At 38.3% G+C, this 18,708-nt stretch overlaps 1 protein-coding gene across 18 annotated transcripts in view; it reads left to right on the top strand.

The window, feature by feature from the left end:
* The window catches only part of ANK3 (ankyrin 3), a 690,167-nt gene that overhangs the window by 435,061 nt on the left and 236,398 nt on the right, over positions 1-18,708 (top strand). The gene's annotated exons all lie outside the window — the stretch shown is intronic.

The raw sequence follows: 18,708 nt of genomic DNA, 5'->3' as shown, positions 1-18,708 counted from the left end.
CTACTATTCTCATTTTACAGATGAGTAAACCAAGCTACAGTGTATTTAAGCCTCTTGTCCAAGGACACATAGTTTGTAAATTGTGGAGACATGTTTCGAATGCAGACATTTTGGCTCCAGAGTCTGAACTCGGAAATCATCAAAGTATATTGATTTGCTCATAGAAAGTGTTAGATTAGATCTAGCTCCAAAAACTTAAAAAATACATACAGCATTCTACCCCTAAGTCAGCACCTTCATCTTCATACATGAAAGACAGCTTCTTAGATATGAGTGTTTATTCCCATGATCCTTGCAGTATGTCTTAGCTGTTTGATTATAATATAGTTGAACATTTCAGTCACCCACCATGTTGTAACTACTGCACATTCTAATGGTTACCTTAACTTTGGGATAAAGTCTACTCTTATATGTTGAACTTTAAGTAATAAAAGATAACATCCTTCTTTACATTTACCATGTGTTTTCATTGTATTTTTTGAAGTTTTAAAAATTTCTTTATTTTGAGAGAGAGCGCATTGCGCACGTGAGCAGGGGAGGGGCAGAGAGAGAGGAGGGAGAGAATCCTAAGCAGGCTGTTCGCACAGAGCCCCCAGGCAGGGCTTGAAACCATGAGATTATGACCTGAACTGAAATCAAGAGTTGGACACTTAACCCATTGAGCCACCCAAGTGCCCTTCATAGTATTTTTTAAAAGACCTCTTGCACATCTGGGCATTACTTGCTCTTTCTCTCTCTCTTCCATTTTATTGCATTCAATGTAAATACGTTGCATCTTCTAATTACACATCTTGTTCAGGAAAATGTAAATGACACCTGGATATTATTTAATATTCCCAAATCATTCTATCTGTAGACCTACCCATCTATTTCTGACTTCACTAGTGACCTAAGCTTATTTTAAAATATGGGGTTTTTTTTTTTTATTCATTCAAAGAACTTATTTAGCTATATTTTCACCGAGGGGTTCTAAAATCCCTTTGTTGATGATAGGGTCGAGTAACAATGAAAAATTAAAATGGAAAAAGCAATAGCATTTTGGTATATTGGTGTTATTGAGTCAGTATGAAACTGTGTTCCCCACAATCCCCCCGCCCCCAAAAGCAAATAGTTTCATTCCAGCTGCACCATCTGGCACACAACATTTTAGGATGGTAAATTCAAGAACCCTTCATCTCACTAGCTAATGCCTCTTCTCCCTCTGGTGCCATGGACCTCACCCTTCAATTCCTCTGGGCTTTTATCCCCAGACCTCTAATTATCTGACCAGGAAGCTAAGTCCAGTGTATTGTGATTTCCTGGCTGATCCCCACCATACAAGGTATATTTATGCAGTGGAAGAAACTATGTATATTCACAATATTAAGTCTATCCACACTAAACACCAAGATATTTATTTTCTAACCTCAGAAAGAAGAAGAAAAAAAAACTGTTGGGAAAATGTTCATCTATTCAAGTAAACACTTTCTCTTTTCTCCTGATACCTAGACCAATTTTAGCTTATCACTGTTTTCGGTTGCTATATTTAAGATGTGAATAGTTCGCTGGATTAAATATTTTAGGACTCATGCCAATACCTCCTACATAATAAGGATCCTTAGGCATGAAGCCCTGTTCTGATTCATAACATACCAAATAAATGGAAAAATCCCAAACAGTTGATGTGTCTTATATAATCTACCATGTGTAATGCCAGAAGTAACTGCTATGTATTTCCTAAGTGGTAAGTAGCAATACCTTTGTATTACAAGATGCATTTCTAAGGGACTCTGCAGTTCTTTGGTTTAGCCAAGTTGTGCAACAACTTGCTGCTTGTTTTAATTTTTTTTAAGTTTATTTATTTGTTTGTTTGTTTATTGAGAGAGAAAGAGAGAGAACGTGGCAGAGAGGCAGAGAGAGAAGGAGAGAATCCCAAGCAGGGTCCGCACTGTCAGTGCTGAACCTGATGAGGGGTTCAAACTCACAAACCTGAGTCGAAATCCATAGTTGGACACTTAACTGGCTGAGCTACCCAGGCACCCCTTACTGCATGTTTTATAAAAAAAAAAAAAGGTACACACAGACCCCCAGATTTTAGCTGCATAATACTACCCGACTGGGGCTCAGAACAACTTCATTTGATCTCTAAAGAGACAAAGCTGTCTGTTTCTAGCCCTTGTCATGCAGCATGGGTCACAATGTTTAGATGCATCACCATGCCGCACAGGCTGCATGAGATAACTGTGTATGTAGGGAGTTACAAGATGAATGGTAGTTTGGGGAAAGGAAGGGGGAACAAGTAGACATTGGAGATCCTACTCTTTATTGGAGTGTGGCAGGAAAATCTTCAGCCAAGAACTTATACTAGTTCAAACCATAAAATCATCGACCGCTTCCTTCTTGCTCTTGTACCATGAGGTAGGGAGAACATAAAATCCAGGAATCCTGATTTCTACTTTCAGCAATTTCATAACTAGTTAAACAAATCATACTTCTCTTTGCTTCAGTTTCCTATTTGTACAGTAGAGATGCAGTAATCTACCTCAAAAACCAAAATGTGTTTTTAAAAAAAGAAATGTACATTTTTTTGTAATACAAAGCAAAGCTCTATATTAAACCAAGATTTAATCATTACTATACTGAATCTTTACTTTCCAGTTTACTAGTTCAGGGCTATGTCTCTTCAGATTATTTAGTACATATTGTTGAGGTGAATCAAGGGCACTTCCATAAATTACTCTCCTGCTCTACCAATTATAAAAAAAAAAAAAAAAAAAAAAAAACATGATGGGGCTACATGTCAACTGATCTTTCCAGGGGTGGGAGAGCCTGATCGCTTAAGACAGCCACTTCCTCCAGTGAACAATGGAGTACGAATTATGCCTCAAGTATTTTATAGGCAGCCTTGCTCATGGGAGAGTAAAAGAGAATTTCTCAAAAGACATGTTCATGTGGGAAATAATTGAGACAGATGAACTAGATGAAGCATAGCAAGAGAAGAGAAGGGATGACTGATAATGAGAAAGTTTAAGACCCCAATGGCTCTATATTTTTTTGTCAGCATTTACCTTTTGCCTAATGAATGGGAAAGGCTTTCAGTCATATGTTTTGGAGAGCCTGGCATCCACCAAATTTACACGTTACAAACCAACATTAACTGCTAACTACTTTATGCAACCTTCAATTAGATTCTTGTTTTAACTCATTGGGGAAAATAATTCTCTGAAATAAAAATGATTACAATTTCCAAAGGAGCTAAACGTTCCTCGTGTTAATATTCCATCTTTGTGGATTAAGGTGGGGGGAAAAAAAGGAAATTCTCCAGGGCTGTTATATGTTCTGAATTGTTGAGCACTGAGAGAGCTGTTGATAGACTTGTTTTTTTTATTTTTCTAAAGCAACGTATTACCATTTCTCTTGTGCTTCTTCATCCCAAGAGATAACCAGAAATATGTCCAAACACAGCAGAGATATCAAATAAGCCTGCTAATGAATCCAAAAAGATACATTCCAGAAATGATTTCTCCATCTCTGGCTGTCTTCCAGGTTTATTTATTTATTTGGATCTTTATATTTCAGAATAACAAAAGCTAAATGTTTTATGAATTTTAAGGTTAATGTGTCCCTGCTGCATAACTTTACTCATCTGCAAGTGAGGACAAACTCACCCTGTACTGAAATGTCCTTGAATGGAATGAAATGAAGAGATCATGTTGTTTTCACTTTAAGTGTCAAACATATTTTGGCTCAGGAGCCACACACCCCTTTCTACATCTTGTGTTAGGTACTTTGGCTAAAATGGAGCTTTCATTAACATTTTTCCATTTGTGTTCGTTTGGGAAAACACCACTTATTAATTCGCTGTGAGAGTACTTTCACATTGTACAGTATCAGGGAGGAACCCACTTGTCATTTAATTGAACCATTCTGTGCATTCCTGACATCATACATACCATTCTGCATCTATATACAAGAGTGTTGGTACATGATCTGTGTACACAGCCCACTAAGGTACTCTGCAACATCTATAGTGTAAGGAAAGTGTTTTAAATGAAAGTTTTCGGTCAAAGTGGTTTGAAATTCTGTCCCAGGCTACTACAAATCAGCACATTAGATTACTATATTGACCACATATTAGGACATACAAAACTCTCCTCTCCTGATACAAATGGCCTTACATCCCTTGAGATGTAGGCGAAACTCGCTCTTTGAAATCTTTATTTATGTTCCCAGAAAATTTCAGACAAACTCAAATAAATCCTGTTTTACAGCTGAACAGAATCAACTTCACGTTGAGAAGTATTAGAAACACCCACCCACCACCAATACCCGATGTGCTTTTTTTTTTTTTTTCCTATGGGAAACATGTTTCTTCTCTGTATTTATTTTTATTTTTAATCAGTCTCCAGGAGAATTTTAGGTCTCTGAATTCTGGGTGAAAAAAGACACTGCAAGGGGCCTGGATTCTGGGTCTTCCTTTGATGTAAACCAGATCGTAGTAGACAGACTTGATGAGAGTGGGTTTTATCAGCCTGGCAAAGTAAATCCTTAAAAACACTGTCTTTATAAAAACAAAAGCCTTCTAGCACTGTATTTATTTTTTTAACCGGTTCCCAGTTCCCTCTACTTAAAGATAAAGATGGAAATGTTGTTTTGCCTTTCAGTTTTAGAGGGGCCGCTGTGCGCAGAAGCCCTGGCAGATCTGAAATGTGCAACAGCAGGGGCCTTGCTGGCAGAGGCCCCAGTGGAAAGATGGTAACCATGCCTAACATGTGTTAGGGGACAGTGACCTCATTTTCAGGGATGAACTAAGGTTAGTTCCAAGCAAAGTCCTTACAAACAAAGGCAGCCTTGTAGTAATGGGAAGGAATCTGTGGAGGCAACCCCTGTCCTTTGGGTGGTTTTGATAGAGATGATTACAAATATAGATAGTCTTTGGAAGCATTTCCCTTAATGCTTAACTAAGCCCTCACCCCCTCTCTCACTCCTCCCATTGCTGATTTATAGGTGGAAACCCACTGGTTTATTTCCAGTAACTAGGTAGCAATTAAATAAAAAAGAATGAAATCTTAATAATCCAAGATCTTCCCTAACTAGAAGGGTTCTAGTTTTTTTTCAAGCACTTGCCATACAAAAGACACACACACAAAATTCCCTTTTGAGATCTCTGCACCTCACCCCCCAAAAACACACACCTAAAAAGAACTTATCTGCTAAGATAAATACCTAATACCCCTGGGTAGGGGAGGGGGACCAGTCTCCTAAAGATTTGCGGTTGTTTGTTGACAGGAGACAGATTATCCCATGAATGTCACAGTTGTTGTAGGTTGCGCAATTGGCCACATTCTTTTGAAATTGGTCAGAAATTAGATCACTGTGCAAGATATCTATAAAATATCAGCACACAATATCATACTCTAAAATATCTGGAAACTTTGAGAGGGCACTATCTGAATGGCCATGTCTCTGGGTATAAGCTATAATTCCACTCTAGTCTAGTGGGTTAAAAAAAAATCCCTCCTTTGTTACTGCCTCCCCCCTCGCATGCTTGAGTAGCCCTGTGGCTCCATGTCCAATCTCAAAGCCTTAAATTTGGAAGAATGTGACTCTCAAGCTATTTTTTTTTTCTATTGAACGTTGTTTTATCCCACATAAATATACCAGTCTTAGATTTTGAGGAGTTCTACAAAGCAGTTCCATTTATATTTCAAAACTAAAACTGACATTAAATCACAAATTAAGGAGCAATAGCACAGAGGACGTTGGGATTTTGATAAGCAGCCCCCATACTGTGCAAATCCCCTTCCTGATTGAGAATAATTTACAAATCTGTATTACTTTGTTCACCAAAAATTACTGCTTGATACCACCAAGGAAAGCCTTCCATCTTTCACTTCTGGGTACAAAAGTTTGCTTTAAATGGGGAATATAGAAGAGTAAAAGAGAAGGGTGAAAGGCAATTATGAAAGCCAAAATTTAAAAATCTTAACATTCTCGGGGCGCCTGGGTGGCGCAGTCGGTTGAGCGTCCGACTTCAGCCAGGTCATGATCTCGTGGTCCGTGAGTTCGAGCCCCGCGTCGGGCTCTGGGCTGATGGCTCAGAGCCTGGAGCCTGTTTCTGATTCTGTGTCTCCCTCTCTCTCTGCCCCTTGCCCGTTCATGCTCTGTCTCTCTCTGTCCCAAAAATAAAAATAAAACATTGAAAAAAAAATTAAAAAAAATAAATAAAAATCTTAACATTCTCTTATGTGAAAATAAAAATCTGTCAGCAGACCTTCAGAATGCTTCTCACATTGTTCTTTTCTTTTCCATCCTCCCTTCTATCCCCTCAAAGTATCCATATCACATACAGCCATATTTGTTTATTTTTTATGGCAATGTAATTAACATACAATGTTTCATTAGCTTTAAGTGTACACCATAGTGATTCAACAATTCTATACCTTATGCTTTGCTCACCAAGATAAGTGTAGTCACCATCTGTCGTCATACAGTGGGATTACAGTATCATTGACCATATTTCCTACTTTGCTTTTCACCTCCATGACTTATTTGTTCCACAAGTGGAAGTTTGCACCTCTTTTTCCTCTTTCTCTATTTCAGCCATCTCCCCCCACCCCTCCCCTCTGGCAACCACCAATTTGTTCTCCTCATTTAAGAGTCTGGTTTTTGTTTGTTTCTTTGTTCATTTGTTCTTTAGATGTTATATATAAGTGAAGTCATATGGTAATTGTCTTTCTCTGTCACATAGAGCTGTATTTTTACTCTCACCTAATTCCGTGGTGCTCACGTCTGGTTGCACATTAAAATCATTTGAGCTGTGTTTATTAAAATGTCTCATCTCAGACCAATTGAATGTCTGGGGGTAGGGTCTGAGTGTCTCATTTGTTCGCTTGTTTGTGTAAGTCTTCCCCTGGAGATCCTTGAGGCATAATAAATTAACAGCCAGTGACCTATAGCTCTTTTTGTCTCCATTTTCTTCTACATGAAGCTGCTGTCAACTAAGTAGGCTAAAACGTAGATTTAAAACTTTCTTCCCACTCATCAAAACCCTGCACTGTGTCCTGATAGCTTTGCGATGAAGTTAAATCAAATTTAAATGCCATTCCAAACCTTCTGTGAACTTCTCCTTTACCAATCTCTCTAGGGGCCTCCCCTTTTCAATAGATTGTCTATTTGCCATTCCTGAAACCTCCCCATTTCCATATCTCTGCCCATTTTTCCTTCCTTCTTTTCTCCACTGACTTGGTCCCCTCTAGAATTCCTGCCTCTCTTCTTAGTTGTTTTCCTAGCCATATTCAGTGTGCAGAAATGGCTCTTCTCAATAGCATCTATAGACTTCATCATCTTCTTTAGGATCTTCTACCTTAAATTCTCATTCCACCTGCTGTCTCCAGCCTTCACAGCTAGATTATAACATCATTGAAAGCAATAACTGTATCCTCAAGGTTGAGGCCAAGTAGATATCACTGCTTAACTGCCAGATATTGAACCCTGTATTGAATATGAATCCTTAATCCTCATGATGGAATAAATAATGTAATACTCACTTTGAAGATTTGTTTTACTAGTTAGAAGAGATATAATATTTATTTCTTGAAGACCCAGACTTGTGAATTCATGATCTACACAACACCATAGTGAGGTTGAGAATGTGGATTTAACTAAACAGATTTATTTATTTTCTGATATGTCTGCATAGATATGCTGGTTGGCATTCACATTTGAATTGGTGTATCCAATGTGAGAAAACTAAAAAATTGCTGCTCTTCCTGGGCCATATTTTCTGAGGTATGACCAGGCAACAGATCTGTTATATCTGGCCATCCAGATCATTCTTCTGCATGTTTTTATTAGAAGAAGTTTTGTTAGAGGTGTCTTATAATCTTCTTGAAATTAACTTCTTGAGAAGCAGAAAACAAGGTTAACAGATGGCCTTTTATATAGCAAAATTTATATCAGTAATTATTTGGTTAATTAAAAAAAATGATTCATAGCCAAGAACACTAAAAGGTACATATATTTGGTAAATATTTGAGTGTTACCTTAAATCACATACATGTGCGTCCATTTGCCCAACATGGATTTAAAGATGAAGACTTTTCTCAGAGTATGGATCCCCGACTATAATTCTCGTTGGCCTTCCATACCATAAATGCTCTTTGTAGGAGTCCCACTTTTCATCTCTTTAACGGAAAGCTAGAGATTAATCTGTGAAGTAATCTGAGTATAGAATCTTCATGGATTTTTCTGATTTTTATTTTAGCCCCTTACAATCCTCTCATTCCTATCTGATTTAGCAGGAATATTTTTAGGAACTTCTTTCTACTATGTCTTTCCAAAGTATTTAACTTAGTTTTCATAAAAGTATCCTTTCTCTGCATTGTTTTAAAGTTTAAATAATACCTAATTAAATTATGTAATTACAACAACCAGGACCACTGGTCTAAACATGCTAGAAGAAAACCACAACTGACTACCAGTAGGAGTAGGGGTATCTATTTGGGAGTCATCCTGTGTTGGACGAAAGGGGTGAAAAGAACCCCTTTATTGGTGAAGAGAACAATGACCACATTCCAGCAATATCTGGAAAGTTCTAGCAGAGTACCTGTCACTCCGATGACTCTAAATAAACGTTGCTGCTCTTTTTCTCCTTCTTTACTCAAGGAACATGAGTTCTTTTATATTATTCCGGAATATTTAGCCAAGGAAGTATTAGAATTGGGAATAAGGGCAGAGTTCTAAAACCAGGTAGACGTGAATTCAAATCTTGCTTCTGCAAGTTTCTAGAAAACTGCCCTTGGGTAAATTATCTAACCTTTTTCATCTGTAAATAGAGATGATAGTAACACAGACTTCACAGACCTGTGAGACTGAATTTGGGGTGATCTACAGAAAATGCCCCACATATTAGAAGTGTCCAATCACTGTTAGTTACAATACCATGTTATTAGGTATCAGAGCACTTAAAGACCTCCTGATTCATAAAACACAATAGACTGCAGGCCTCACCTGCATACACTTTCTGACAGTTATTACTGAAGCAGATACATTTCTCCACAGGTGATCTCAGCAAGCATCACAAAAATAAGGTGCTTTGCCTAAGGTGAATTGGGAAACCAGAGTAATCTCAGACTCACTGAGCATCACCCCTTTTATCTTCTCTTCAAGTGTGGAAGAACCCCTAAGTCTGTCCCTGGACTCTTACCTTTCTTTGGTGAAATGGAGAAACAGCAAGGAAGAGCAGACTTTTTTGGTTCCTAATTAAGTTTCTGTAGGATTTCGCTTCCTGAGGAATGATTAGAGCATTGGACCATGCAAGGGATCAGCATTTCTTGGTTCAGCGTGTACTGGGATTCTGTTAGGTAGAACTCTGTCCTGAATAAGACAAGCACCTGCCCAAAAAGACATTACTGTCCAGCTTGATAGACTCACTGGATCCTGAGCAAAACAGAGCACATGCTGTAGGAGTCCCAAGGTCAGGGGAGGGGTGTCATATCTGGTATTTGGGGATAAAATTGCACAGATGAAGTGACAGTTGAACTGGTCCTAGGACTTAGTTACTACACCTGTTGACGGGGGAGAGAGAGTGAGGTCTACTAGTCAGCAGAGAGATGTCCTGGATGACATCACAGTGACAGGATATTATGGGGCCTGTCTAGAAATAATAAGTGGGAGAAATGAAAAGCTGTCTAGATTGCTGTCAAGATCAGTATTTGTGTTTTTGGTTTGGGTTGGAAGTGTTTGTTTGCGTCAGGATTTAAAGGGCCTTGGAGGCTATGCAATAGCAATTGAATACTGTGATTTAAAAGCAGAAACATTTTTACAAATGAAGCTTGCCATCAAACATCAACATAAAAAGCAGATACTAGCGTATCTACTTGGGGTGAAACTGCAAATAGGCATAAGGAAATCAGCTTCCTCCGCCTCACTCTTGATCTTAGTTTGTCTGCTAGGGCCCCACGGAACCACTGGTATTGAGGAAGGAGCCTGGGTTTTTATCAAATACTTATGGCTTTCAATCCTTGCTGCTTACTTATTAGCTGTGTGACCTTGGGCAAGACACTTACTTTCATGAAACTCAGTTTTTCACATCTGCAATGCAGGTTCCTATCTTGATTGAATTTTTAAGAAATAAACACTAACAATGCATGTGTAAAAATTACATATGTAAAATGCTTAGTGGAGTCTGACCTATAGTAGGCATTCACTAAATTGCACTTACTGTTTTTGTCATGATTTTCTCAGAACCCTCAGTGGCTCCTCAGTGAGCTCCTGAACAGTGTTCGGTGCTCCTGGAATATTCAGCTAGGGATCGTGTACTGGCTACAACCTCTTAGAGGTTTTCAGAATGATCTGGGCATCACATGGCTAGGGCCTGAACTGGGCAATTAGAACAGGGTGAATAGAAAAAAAAAAAAAAAAGAAAAGGTTAAGCATATTCCCAGCTGTAAGGAAAGCTAAAATATTAGGATAATGATAAAAATAAGTCCTTTGAAGTGCACTTGTAAACTGGCACAAAAGTAAGGGATCTATAGAGGTAAAAATGACATGAAAGCAAGAACCAGTTTTACTTGTCTACATAGACACAGGGCCCAGGAGACAAAGCCTAGAACATGCCCAAATGGGCAGTTTAATAAGAGATCCCCTAATAAACTGGGCTCCAAAGGGGTTGGCTCCCAATACAGGGGTGGACAGGAAATAAATCCACCACATAAAAAGAGTAGCAAAAACTTGCCTGTCTCAATTTGTCACCAGCTGGAAGGGAAAAAAAAATCTTCCCTGAGAATTTGTAACCACAAGGAATCCCTCATATCCATACCAGCTTGAAATCTAAATTTATTTGTGTAGTCTTTAAAACAAAACCAAAAAAACTCTCAAGGCAAACATTTATTTTAAAAATAATCTTGGGTTGACAGTGCCTCTAAGCAACTGGAAGAAGCAATGTTAAATTCGTTTTTGGAGTATGGCATCCTTAACCCAGGCCCGAAAGAATTCCCAAAGATTAATTTCTAAGGAATATGAAATCATGGTCAATAATCACAAACCACAGAAAGTGTAAATTGCTACAATCACTTTGAAAAACAATTTTCCATTCACTGGTACAGTTGAGTTAGCACATACCAAGTGACACAGCGTTTATGATAGTAGGTATGTACCTTAAAAATCCTTGCCTGTTTGCACCAGGATTAGAGCCAGAGTGTTCATGGCAACCCTGTTCATAGTAGACCCAAACTGGAAACAACTCAAACATTCGTCAACTCCACAGTGGATAAATAGATTGTGTTACAATCATATAATGGAATCTTCTGCAGCCACAGTGATAAATCGGCTGCAGTTATACATGTCAGCATGAATGACTCTAAGACAACATTAGACAAAGGAAGCATGTCACAGAAGGATCCATAATGTATGATTCCATTTACAGAGAGTGCAAAGACAGTCCACTACATAACATTTAGGTTGGGGAGGTTTACATAGATGTTGAGAATGATTAACTAGAACAGAGGATGCCTTTGGAGAGCCGGTCAAAGAAGGGCTCATTGGAAGTCTATGGAGTGCTTGTAACTTTCATTTTTGAGTTTATTGGGCATGAGGCTGTTTCTTCCATTATTTTTCTTTAAGCTGTTCATATATGCTTCAGGCATTCTTTTGTATGTATGATATACATTACGATAAGTGCTTTTTAAAAGGAGGATAAACACTGTAAAAGTCCCTTGAGGCAGAATGTTTGATAAGAAACATACACATAATTTTCTAGAAGAGAGTTTGAGGGAGAGACTAAAGAAGAAATAAGTAAGTAATCAAAGATTCACACTTCGCATCACACACACATACACACACAATCTGTAGCTATTTATGGTGACAAATGTTAACTAGACCTATTGTGATGATCATTTTACAATATATACAAATATCAAGTCAGTACATTGTATACCTGAAAGTAAATATGATTGTTATATGTCAATCATACCTCAATTAAAAAAAAAAAAAAAAGATTCACACCAAAATTGTATGCCTGAGTGGCTTGGAAATCTTGGGACCTTTAAATACAAATAAGAAAATGAAAGGAATTTATGATTCACATCTCTGACATTAGTACCTAGTTGCTGCAGCAGATGCTTTATACATTGATCATAGATTATAATGTTTGTTGTTGCAGTGAAGGTCAGGGAATTGGCGGACATGGAAGTGGAAATGTTTTGGGATCCAATGGGTGCAATGTACATGCAGAATGTTAGGCTTCAAGAGAATGGTGGAAACCACGGTAGTGATGAGGTCACTTTGGGAACGAGCACAGGGGGGGAAAGAAATATGAGTTCTGAAAAAAGGAAACACCCATTTTTTAGTGATGGGTTGGGACAGTAAGGAACAAAAAAGAGTGAACAAAGACATGAGGGAAACTAAGGGGAAGACTTTCAAGAAAGAGAAGGGGGTCAGTAATGTCAAATGGTTTTACATTAAGAAAAGGCAGAGCTAACGTTTAAGCAATGGGATTCGATGATTGGAAGGTCATCAGTGATTTTGTGCAGAGAGGCTTGACTGATGAACCAGATAAGCCATATTGCCAAGAACTCAAATATGAATTAGTGTTAAGGATATAGAAGCAGTGAGACTAACCCAGACGAAGCCTTGAACATGTTTGATGCTAATAGGGTGATTTTTTTTTAATACATGAAATTTGTTGTCAAATTGGTTTCCATACAACACCCAGTGCTCATCCCAAAAGATGCCCTCTTCAATGCCCATCACCTACCCTCCCCTCCCTCCCACCCCCCATCAACCCTCAGTTTGTTCTCAGTTTTTAAGAGTCTCTTATGCTTTGGCTCTCTCCCACTCTAACCTCTTTTTTTTTTTCCTTCCCCTCCCCCATGGGTTTCTGTTAAGTTTCTCAGGATCCACATAAGAGTGAAAATATATGGTATCTGTCTTTCTCTGTATGGCTTATTTCACTTAGCATCACACTCACCAAAATAAAGTTATAATCATTTATTGAGTGCTTGCTATGCACTCACACTAAGCACCTGATATAAACAAGCTAATTTCATTCTGATACTAGATTATTTTATGCCCATTTGACAGCTGAGAAACTGGAGGCACACGTAAGAAGCTTGCCAAAGTTACTTGATAAAACTTACCTCTAATAAGTGGAGTAGCTAGGGTGCAGGCTAACAGCAGTAGAGAAATAGAGGAGATCATCATTTGCAGGGAGTGCTAGGTAGAAATGTGGGGGAAAGTTTTTTGCTTTGTTTTTATTTTAAGTTGTTTAAGAAACACCTGAGTATGTCGGTAAGCAGAGGGCAGGACACCAGTAAAGGACCCTGAAGCTTACAGGAAGGATGCTCTTACCCTTCATACAGTTCCCAGATAGTTGGGAAAATGAGATAAAAGAAAAAGATTCAAGAATTGGTAGATCAGGCATTAACAGTTCTCAGACATTGCTCCCTGAGGTTTAGAAGCAATGGAGCACAGCTCTATTACATACTCACTGAGCCTCCAATCTACATTTCTTCTGCCAGTCCACTGTCAGCCTGATCTTGAGGCTTCAACTAAACTCATTAAAGGAATTGTGGTCTAGAGAGGATATACCTGAAAGTACTTACATAGTTAATTTAATGGTTGGATGGACTGATGGATGGATGGAAGATGAATGAATGAACCAAGAGTTCGCAAGCATAAACTATGGAGCAAACATTTATTAAGCCCTTTCTCAAGCTAGTGATTAACAGCCTAGACTCTGGAGTTAGACTGTCTGGGTTTGTATTTCTGCCACTCATAAGCTGTGTGTCCCTGGGAAGGTCATTCATCCTTTCTATAGCTCAGTTTCTTCATCTATAAAATGGAGCTAGTAATTGTTCTTATTTGTATCAGTTGCTTAGGGCTGCCATAACAAACCACCACAAACTCAGTGGCTTATGGCACTAGAAACTTACTCACAGTTCTGGAGGCCGGAAGTCCAAAATCAAGGTGTCCACAAGGCCACACTTCCTCCAAAGGCTTGAGTGGATAATTCTTCCTTGTGTCTTCCAGTTTCTGGTGGTTCCTGGCATTTTGTTGTTGTTGTTGTTAATGTGTATTTATATTTGAGAGAGTATGTGAGTGGGAGGTGGGGGCACAGCACAGAGCTGATGTGGGGCTCGAACTCACAAACCTTTAGATCATGACCTGAGCTGAAGTCAAACACTTAACAAACTGAGCCACCCAGGTGCCCCACCTGGCACTCTTTATCTTGTGTCAACTTAACTCCAGCCTCTTCCTGCATCTTTACATGTTCTCTCTTATGTATCTGTGTGTCTTGTCTTTTTTTTTTTTTTTTGAGATATAGTTGACATATACCATTATATTAGTTTGAGGTGTACAATATAATGATTTGATATTTATATATTTTCTCTTCCTCTAAAACCATCAGTCATTGATTTAGGGCCCATTCAAATCCAGTCTGACCTCATCTTAACTAATTATTTGTGCAAAGATCCTATATCCATGTCCTGTGTCCTATGCCATCTTCTGGGGTTCCGAGATTTTGGAGAGACACAATTCACTACACTACTTCATGTAAATATTATAAGGACTAAACTAATGTAAGGATTCATGCAATTAATACATACTGTAGTAAGTGACTAATATAATGAAGTTAATGTAAGTACTTGTAATAGTGTCTAGCATATAGTCAGAGGTATGAAGTATTAGTTTATTACTGATGTTGGCACTCAGGAAATGCTTACTCATTCCAATCACTGCTTTCTGCTGAAAATATCAATATGCCAGTATAGGTGGAAATGCTGAGTTATTAGATTAATCCATAATAATACTTGACTCTACCCTTGAAGCTGTTTCCTTGAAAAACACACGTGGTTCGTATTTCTTTCCTGTCTAGTAAAATGACTAAGTAGACAAGACATGAAATGGTGATGAAAGACGTTATCATTTTCCAGATTCTTCCTACAGATTTTGATCATCTACGGGAAAAAATGCTGACTGACCTGCTTATATTCATTTTGTGCCAACTGACTCACTAGGCAATGATCTCCTCTGTTTGACTTTTCACGTGGCAGAGCTTACCTTCTCATGAGAGCTGATTTCCTTTCATAGGGCTTTGTCTACAACTGGCTTTAAGAGGCGTTGTTTTGATAGCATGCTTGGGACTAAAACCCAGGCTGTAGTCTGTGTAAAGAGTGACTCCCAAGTTTTTGATGAAATGACAGCTCAGAGACACAACACATTGATATTGAGCCAAATACAAAATATTATATATTTTTAGCGTTAAGGAAATAAAGAGCATCATATAGGTACTAGGGATAGAATTTGAAAAAAAAAAAATAGGGAAGAATCCATTATTTACCCTGCCACTTAAGCAACATGATTTGGTAAAGTGTAAGAGGGAGGTGAAAGTGAGCCTTCACTGGTGCCAGTATGTTTCACTCACCTCTGTGCAGCCAGATGTCAGCCTTGACTAGTGCCCCATCCATGTTCAGCAAATATTTGTGGAAGACAGGGCTGCATTGTTTGAAGGTGGTTGAGAATAAAAGGAGGATCTTCTTGGTTCTTCTTCTGAAGGTAGGAATAACCACACTCCCTAAGTTGTCATTTTTCTTCAAGGCAGACTTCATTTTCTTCCTCTTGCTTTTTCTTTGTATTTTCTTCCTTCTTTATTGCCCATACTTTTTCTTGGAAGTATAAAGTAGCTGATTGTTCTGTATCAGTGTGTTAAGCATGTCTGTGCATAACAGAGGGCTGAGAAAAGGGAAGAAAATAATTTTTTTTTGTTTCTTCTCTTTTTCTTAAAGTTCTCAGGTGATAAATTAGCTACCTTAGAGAATTATTTGATACTAGGGTCACTGGGTGAGACATATACAGTGAAGGTATCCACCGGAAAACTCTTAATCATTTATCTACTGCTCATGGATTCATGTTAAACATGTTCTTAAACATGGATCCGTGAGCAGGGTTGGCAATCCCGAGCCACATGAAATCAGTGTGCAAATTTTGTGTGCACGCACAGGTTTGGTGTGTATGTGCAGATTTGGTGTATGTGTGCATATATGTACAGTTGTTGAAGGAAAGGGATTTCTTTGCCACTTTTGTTAGTCTCAAAAGAATCTGAACTCCAAATAGGTAGAGAAGCACTGGATTAGAATTTTTTTTATCGTTGTATTTTGTTTTGCTTTAGAGATTCTGGTGAGAAAATTTCGGAGAGGAAAATGGGCAGTATATACAGTTGTCAAAACTTTTCAGATATGGAATCAACTCAGAGGCTTTCCTTGAATTATGATACCTCTGTTTGAACTTCTTTAGTAGCTGTTTTTATGCACTCAGAGTCAGAATTGGGGATGCTTAACTCACAGTTGTTATCTCTGGCAGTTGAAACATCCAATACTGATGTCATTTGTTCCCAGAACAGCCTCAGAGCCCTTCTGGGCAAATTCGCTGATAAGTCATTGAGCAGGCACAAAGAAGATGATGTTTTACGGTACAATGAGCCATCCTCGCATAGCTAATTTATTTCTAACTGGACTTGAAACCAGACAACCGTGCCCCCAACCATCTCAAAGTAGCAAACCTCTTTAAAAACTGTATTTTATTTTTCTTGAAATTCCTTCAAACTTTTGGTTTGTCCTTTGTCTAATTTGAAGCCATATCTCTTGTCCTCCTCTTACTTAACCCTCTGTTCTGATTAAATGATTTGCATGCTTGACTCACATCCCAATTTTATTTTAGCAATAGCTACGTGTGTTCCCAGATACCAACTCAATGGCTTAGTTTATCATCTTTGGCAGTCAGCTTTGAATTCTAGCAGGTTCTCCATTTAGATAGCTGCGGCTGCTGTTACGAATAAAACTTCCTGTATTGTTGCAGGCAATATTTTAATTAGTACAGTTATTTCCATACAATTTACTTATTTGTTGATTCATTCATTCACAAAACCATTTTTAGGCACCTGCTGTGTGCCAGGATGCTTCTAATTCCAGGGGAAACACAAAAATGAATGTTATACATATAGTCACTGGCCTGCAGTAAGTCAAGGCATGTGGTAACTCAGACAGGCCTACAATCTGTAAATAAATTGGTTTTCTCTTTATTTAGAGCAGTGGTTCTCAGCTGGGAAAATCCCTCTTCCCCAACTGCCAAGGGAAATTTGGCAATTCAGGATATATTTTTAGTAGTCACAAATAGGTGATAGTTGTTAGAGGCCAGGGATGCTAATAAACATCTACACCAAACAAGACCATCTCCCACATCAAAGAATTCCTTGGATCAAAATGCCAGTAGGGGTGGGTGGTTGGCTGAGTTGGTGGAGTGTGCAACTCTTGAGGTTGTGGGTTTCAGCCCCATGTTGGGGATAGAGATTACATAAAATAAAATAACATCTTTCTTTAAAAAATGCCAGTAATGCTGAGATTGGGAAGGCATGATTTAGACAAAGGAATACTTCTTCAGGGAGAGGTGTACTGCTATAAATGAGGAGAGTGGAACACATAGAAATAGTGGCCTATCCTTTGAAGACCTGAGCAAATCGAATCCTAACTAAATTGACCCACACCAAAACCAAAGACTCTTCTCAGAATGGAATTTCCTTTATCAGAATTACATTTCCAAGGATGAAGTAGCACTCCTCAAAGATTGGCATCTTGTCAGCTTTCTGTATGCCTACCCCTTGATCAAGGCTACCTCTGCTTATTCTTAAGGGACTTACAATTTAGAGAGGAAGAAGGACAGGTATACCAAAAACTATAATGCTGTGTGAGAAATACCCAGAGGAGTCAACAAAATTCATGCTTTGTGAGCACCAAGCAATTAATCTCTGACTGGGAGGTCTGGGAAGGCTTTCCAGATGAGGTGGCCTGTGAACAGGGGCTTTGAAGGTATTTGCCAAATGGCTGAAAGAAGACAATTTCCTCTGTTATTTCAGCCATACCCCCACATGATGGCATTGATAACCAATGATGAGATGTTTTTGGCTACCCTTTCAGGAAAACCTGCTTCTATGTTGTTCTACACTGAGCAAGACTCCTTTACAAGTTGTGCAGACCCAACTTTGAATTCTTTCATCTCCCTGTCTTCTTTCCATTAAAGGTTCACTGGTATAGGTGGTTTCAACCCCACAATCAGAAGTACTAGTGTTTAGCAGAAAGGCAGAGTTGTAAGCTTTTGGTGAATGCATTACAGATTTGGTTTTTGTTGCTTTCCAGTTTATATGTATTTATTTATTTGCTCTTGCTAATGTTCCTAATAGAGTTTTCTTAGGTGGTAGCCTTAGCTTGCTTGAAAATATATGGAAAGTACTCTTCACAATTTGTACAGAAATTTATAAATGCTTTTCAGAAACATTCTATGTTCTAACACATGGCTTTGTGCTGTGGGAAAATCCAAGAGAACATCCTACAAATTCCTGTTAAACTAGTATAATAACATTAAACATATTTGTGAACCTATGAATTGAAAAATTGGTGGGGACAGTTAAATATGAAAGAATGGAATAGATGTTAAATTTCTGTAAAATAGAATAATGAGATTTTCATAATGAAACCACCAGGAAGTTATAGGATTTCTCTTCAGTCCCTAGGAATTGTATGTTGATTGAAGGCACCTACATATTATGGGAAATTTTCTCAGTTATGACATCACACAAAGGGTAACTTTGTATACTTGAAACTAACTTTTCAAGAATTTATCCTTTTCCTGGTGATTTCACAAAGACTTTTTAGAGTATTTTCATGTTAGAAATAC

This window comes from Puma concolor, chromosome D2 (assembly GCF_028749965.1).
Source record: "Puma concolor isolate L17-30 chromosome D2, mPumCon1.1.hap2, whole genome shotgun sequence".
NCBI lineage: Eukaryota > Metazoa > Chordata > Mammalia > Carnivora > Felidae > Puma > Puma concolor.
Note: the sequence above shows the minus strand (reverse complement) of the source record. Positions and strands in the feature narration are given on the sequence as shown.